The 6,719-nt window shown below is 41.4% G+C and overlaps 1 non-coding gene across 1 annotated transcript; it reads right to left on the reverse strand.

Annotated features, from left to right (window-relative positions):
- Positions 1-5,585: 5,585 nt before the first annotated feature.
- Positions 5,586-5,692, reverse strand: LOC131247462 (small nucleolar RNA R71). The gene has a single exon (XR_009171757.1). It is a non-coding gene; the product is annotated as a small nucleolar RNA R71 (small nucleolar RNA).
- Between the last annotated feature and the right edge of the window lie 1,027 nt (positions 5,693-6,719).

Consider the following 6,719-nt stretch of genomic DNA (forward strand, 5'->3'; position numbering starts at 1 on the left):
TGTATAGGAATCCCTTAGCCCCAAAAATTGGTAGGTGGGTCTCACCATAGGTGGAATACCTCCCTCTAAATTTTCATGATTTTAGGATACCCATAAGTATTTTAATTAATTTGAAGAATACATTCTGTATAGGGTGGAATATTACTGGGATATAACTGTGCTGAATTTGGGCCATCCAATGGGTGGGTTCTGGGCTTCAAAAATTCTTGAAATTTGGACTCAAGGTCTCTCATCAATCCTAAAACAAGGTAGGACACAGAAATATAGCCCACCTTCTTAAAAAGTATTTTTAAAACTTTGTTTTTCATGGGACTATGCTGCTGGACTGCATAACAAAAATTTATGGCAGTCTAGTATGTTGGCTCACCCTTTTGGATGCACAAATGGGGTCCATTGGCTTTAAACTTTTTCAGGTAGGTCCTACCATGGGTGGGTCACTCCCCTGAAAAATTTTAGAATTTTTGAGAGAGTAAAAATATTTTATTTAACTCCTGCAATTTATGGACAGATAGGTATTCCTGAAGAAATCTACTGCTAAAAAAAATGTTGTTGGAAATGTGACTGTCCCTATGTTTGGGACCACATGGGGTGGACTTGGACCCACCAAAACCCTTGGAAAATTGGGAACTAGAAAAAAAGTGGGGTCGACTAGGGTGGCCCACTTATTCCAAAAACTCAGGTAAAAATGCTCATTTCCAACTTATAGTGTTGTTGAACTGTTTAGAAATTTCTGGACAGTTAGCCCACTTTGGCCCATCCCATGGGTCTCAATCATGGGGAAATGGTGTGGGCCCCATTACACATCAAAGTGGGGTCCATGCACTATAAAATTCCCAAGAAAATTTGGGAGAAAATGACATGCAAACAGATCTAAACGTTAGCTCAAAAGTCATGTTCCAACTGGGTTTGAATTATGGACAACAACATATGCTGTCCATATTTCGGCCCATATAAATAAATCCAAGGGTTTAATACCCTGATCCATCGAGTGGGGTCCACCTTGATGGGTTAGCAAAATTTTAGATCCATTAGTGTATTAAAATCTCCATGAAAAATCAAGTTTGAAGGCCACACAACCCATGCATGCATGGTGGGCCTGGACGTCCAACAAGGTGGGCTTGGACGTCCCATCTCCCTGATGGATCTGAGATGTTGCTGACCTTCTTAGTGGGCCACACTACATCAGAAATAAATAGAAGAAAAAGGAGAGAAGGGGAGAGAGAAGGAAAAAGATCCGGCCATTAGTGGAAGGTCTCGCCACTAATGGACTTTCCATACTACAATCCATGCCATCCACATGTACATATGTTACATGCAAGCTATTATTCATCAAGAAAAGTTGCTGGAGGGTGGAGACACCTTTCCCTACTATGCATGCAAAGACCTAAATGGCCTATAAGATACTAGAATGAAGAGAAGGTACATCATGATGGGTCCATGGAGAATGACCCACCATGGAAGGAATGAGTAAGATCTAGGCCTATGGCCTCCATCCTAGGAGCCATGTAGGACCTCCACCATGGATTCGTGGGTCCTACATGCTTCCATGTATGTAGCAAAAGGAAAGGGAGAAAGGGAAGAAGAAGAAACACCCACCTTAATGGATCCTACTCCAAAGTTACATCAATCCACTCTTCATGCTCCAAGGGACATGTTTCAATGGGTGAGATGGATTGTTGAAGGTTAGATGGGAGGAGATTAGAGGGAGAAGGGGCTGGATAGAAGGAGAAGGTGGGGACATGTGGAGGTGTTGCTAGGAGAAGAGAGAGAAGAGAGAGAAGAGAGTAGAGAGAAATGAGAGGGAGAGAAGAGAAATTGCTAGAAGAGAGAGAGAGAGAGAGAGAGAGAGAGAGAGAGAGAGAGAGAGAGAGTCATCATGAGTTCTCTCTCCTAGGATAGGCAAATCCATCATGAAACTAGGGTGATATAAACAATGCTCATAGACTCATAGGCTTGGGGTAGGGATGGGTAGTGTGTGGGTAGTGGGTGGTGTAGAGGATGGGGTTTAGGTAGTGTGTGTTGGAATTTACATAAAAGTAGGTGGCCATCTTGAAAAACGTGCCCTCCACACTAGGTGGATCACATGATTATGATCAAGGGCTAGAAATGAAAAGCCTACATATTATGATTTACACATCGAATGGATGCACAAGACGCGACGTTAGAGCTGCAACGACGAAGCAGACAAGATGGCATAGGTCTCAGCTCGATCCGAGTCGGGTCTACGTGACCGGACTCAAGGATGACCGCAAACACAATTCGAGGGTCGCGGGTGATCAGGGTCAAATATTGCATATCAGACCCCAGTAATTGCCTAAATTGACGTACATGATGAGGCTTAATGGAGTGTTTTACTCGTGTTTTTATTACAGGATGAAATCAGGAGTGTGTATTGAAAATTGATGTTAAAGGCATGGATTTTATGATCCAAAGTCTCCAGAGCATGGGATGGACTCCAGAAAACCAATAGTGAAGATTTTATACGCCTGGGATCTGAGGAAAGCACGATAAAGAGGCTCGAAAAGGGTTCAGAATGCAAGATCACATGTTTCCCGCCATCCGATCAACTCGAAACTTCATACACGTGATAGGGACCATAAATTAACCGTACATATTAAATTTCAGCCATTGACGATCTCGGTAAGTGGTCTAACGGCCAGATCAGCCCCTTAATTCATTAAGTGGGGCCCGCTGGATATCTGGATATACATCAATTTTGGTCCTGACGGTGGAAATAATATGAGAAAAAGGATGGACGGTGCAGATTTCTCAAAAACATTACAGTGGGCCCTGTGTATGCAGAGTGTGCATCGTGCACACTTGCACCGGCTGCGCACCGAACTCTTTCTTAAAAATGAAAAATTTTCGTTTCCAGCGCTCCGCGAACCGAACCGCGGTCGTCGGTTGTGGGGCCCACCTAGTGTCCAAATGGACAATCCAAACCGTCCATCCACTTCCTGGGGCAGCCATTACCATTGCCTAGGTGGTAAAAATTCAAATGAACGCATAGATCAGAGCCCAGCCGTTTAAACGCAGGTTGGACGGCAAGACAGAAAGCCGCGTGGGCTGCACCGAATCCACCCCAAAACCAGTCAATTCCTACTGATTTTTCGAGCTGAAACCAATGGACGGCGTGGATTCCTGTGAAAAGTCCAATAAGGGACCCAACCATCATCGCGGCGTCGGTTTGGCATCCGCGAAACGCACGGATGCTGCCAGTTTTTACGGAAATTAGGGCCCCGTACGTCACCCGTACGGCCTATCCGATCCGTCCATCGTGTAGAGGGCTTCGAGAGCTTCAAAACCATGTTGATATTCCTTGCCCATGCGTACACACGTGTGCGATACAGAGGCCAAATAGACTGCCCCGGGACGTTCAAAACCGAGTTTTTTGAGATTTCTTCTGTAGCGCTAATGGACCTTCAAAACCACCCATTCTTGACGAAATTTCATCCTGAATGATTGCGTCCTACCCTCTGTGGGGCCCACCGATCACTACTGCGAAAATTTGTACTCCGAGTCCTTCTACGACTCTGCCACCAACCCACCACTATACCTATAAAAGGGGAGTTTTGGACGTGGGAAAGGCATTCGGAACGAGGGGATTCCAGATCTGAAGCAAGGGAGAGAAGAAAGAGAAGAAAGAAGAGAGAGAGAGAGATTGTTTGGTTTGACGTTTTTTTATGAGTTTTATTTAATATTTTTTATGGATTTTATGGGTCACTAATCTCTCAGCTAGGGCTGAGATGAAGCCCCTAATTTGATTAGCTCTTGTATTGGTTGATTTACTTTGAATATTAATTAATTTGTCTCTTTCTCTAAGTGGGCTTTATGGGTTTAAATTCTATACTTCTCCATCTATGAACTTGATTAAAGTATATATATGGATGTTGTTTGGATGCTTATTATAGGTGCTTGTGTCTGATCAAGAACAAGTTTCCCATAGAGGAAGAAACAGGGTGCTTTAATGAATGTACATTCCATGTACCCGACCAAGGACATGGGATATGTCATTCATGGCATTGCTTAAAGGAATTAGACAGTCTGTATGCCCGATTAAGGACACAGATTGTGCTTTCTCTATATAAGTGGTATCAATCTAGATCAAGGTGAATCAACAGACAAAACAAGGGTTAGGATAATTAGGGGTGGATTCGAAAGTCCTAGTGCTCTCTCTCTGATTGAATTTTCTTCCCTGTTCTTAATTACTTGTTTTTTTCATAAAATTGTGCTTAGTAATTCATTCCATTATTTGTTGGATTAGTTAAGGAGAATCATAGATTTGAATTGTGACGACCAGTCCTCGTGGGAACGATCTCGTAATACGTACCGTATCTACATCTGATTCGTATACTTGCGAGTTTAAAAATCATTTAAATCATGTTGGTTTAAATAAAACATCAAGTTTTTGGCGCCGTTGCCGGGGACTGTTTCGGTCCAATTGGATTTAAGATTCTCTCTTATCATAATTCATAGTCTTAGGTTTTTTACTACCTTTAGGTTAAATTTTTTTTTAGAAACTAACCTATTTCCTGTTTTGTAGGGACCTGACATAAACTACTAATTTGGTAATCTCTTTCCAAATTTTCTATTTTTTTCTAATTTCTATTTTTAGAATTAAGGTTTTATTTTTTTTTAGAAAGTTTCTATTTCTAGGCTATTTTATTTTATTTTTAGAAATTTCTTATTTTCTAATTCTATATTCTGATTCTTCTTTCAAGTAACTTTCTATTTTCTAGTTTTAGAAAATTTTCCCTTTTTAGAAACTAACTTAGTTTTTTATTTCTAAGATTACAAACTTCCTTTTTTTAGAAATTAACCATTGCTTAGGATTTTTTTCCTAGCATTATTTTAGGAATTTAATTTATTTTTATTTTCTTTTTGTTTACAGGAATTGAGGAAGGAAGCTGCTAAATAACATTGTCTTCAAAAGGAGGAGCTCTCAAATCTACAGACATTCATCATCTTCTCTTTCTTCTCTTTCTTCTTTCCAATTTTCATTTACATAGCTTTTTCTTGTTTTAGAATCTCATAGTTGCTAGGTCTAGTTTTATTTCTCTTAGGTTGCTTCTTAGTTTAGTTTTCTTTCGTACATTGCAATAACATAGTTTATGCTAGGACGTAGATCTCTGAATATAGAACTAGCATCGTTTGATCCTGAGATTGAAAGAACAATTCGTGAAAGATTGAGAAATAATCCTGTTGAAATGGCGAATGAGATTGAAGTTAAAGCTCTCAAAGATTATTCAGCTCCTGTCCAATTTAATGCGCCTTCATGCATAGTGTTGCCAACCACTACGGCAGCACACTTTGAACTTAAACCTGGAGTCATACAATTGTTGCCATCCTTTTATGGATTGGACAAGGAGGACCCATATCATCATGTGAAAGAATTCTTAAACATTTGCTCCACCTTTAAGTTCCAAAACTTCTCAGACGATTCGATCCGCCTACGCCTGTTTCCTTTTTCTTTGAAGGATAAGGCGAAAGCATGGTTGAATTCTCTAGAAGTTGGATCTATCACTACATGGGACCAACTGTCTAAGAAGTTCTTAAACAAGTTCTTCCCCGTTCACAAAACCAATGCCCTCCGTAGAGAAATTACTAACTTCACACAAAAAGAGGGCGAGCACTTTCATGAATGTTGGGAAAGATGGAAGGACTTGCTTCTTAAATGTCCTCACCATGGTTTTGAGAAGTGGCAACAAGTTCAATACTTCTATGACGGTCTGACACCACAGAACCGTCGCATGGTTGATGCCACCAGTGGAGGGTCATTCATGACCAAAAGTGATGTCGAAGCGTGGAACTTCTTTGAAACCTTGTGCGAAAATTCCCAGTAATGGGATTATTCAAATAGAGGTGACAGAAGTCCCCAACCACAAAAGAGAGGTGGTATATATGAGATAGGAGTCATGCCAGAGCTGAGCGCCAAGCTTGATAACCTGACAAAGAAAGTTGATGCTCTGGTATTAAATAATGGACCACCACAAACAGCTCAAGTCGAGGCATATGCCACATGTTCTAGTCCTGCCCATCCTATGCAGTCTTGTCCATCTGGTGCAGCATTCCCAGAACTTCTCTCTGAACAAGTTCATGCTATGAACACTTTTCAAAAATCTGGGAATGATCCTTAATCAAACACCTATAATCCAGGGTGGGCTAGACATCCAAATTTCTCTTGGGCAAAAGGACCACAACAAGGAGGACCATCTGGAAATCCTCCTATGCAACCTTACTCTCAAGTTGGCAGTCAACAACCGCAACAGTTTCCACAATATCAACAACTGCCTACACAATCAAGGAAACCATCTCTTGAGGATACACTCCATCTTTTCATGCAGAGTTCTCTCCAATTCCAAAAAGACACCCAACAAACCTTACTGGCCAACCAGCAAAGCTTACATGCAAATGCACAATCCATTGCCAAGCTGGAAGTACAAATGGGTCAACTAGCTGCCACATTGAGTGAGAGAGAAGGGCAAGTTCCCTAGCCAACCTAAGGCTAATCCAAAGGGACAGTATGAGATTGGCTCTAATTCCAACCAAGGGCAATATCATGAACAGGCCAAATCGATCACGACCCTTAGGTCAGGCAAGCAGATTGATAACAGAATAGAGATGCCTGGGGATGAATCAAATTCTAAAACAGAAGATCACGATGAAGCAGAAAGCCATACCAATGCATCCAGAGTCCAAAAGCTCTCTGACTCTCCAAG

Source organism: Magnolia sinica, chromosome 5 (genome assembly GCF_029962835.1).
Source record: "Magnolia sinica isolate HGM2019 chromosome 5, MsV1, whole genome shotgun sequence".
Taxonomy (NCBI): domain Eukaryota; kingdom Viridiplantae; phylum Streptophyta; class Magnoliopsida; order Magnoliales; family Magnoliaceae; genus Magnolia; species Magnolia sinica.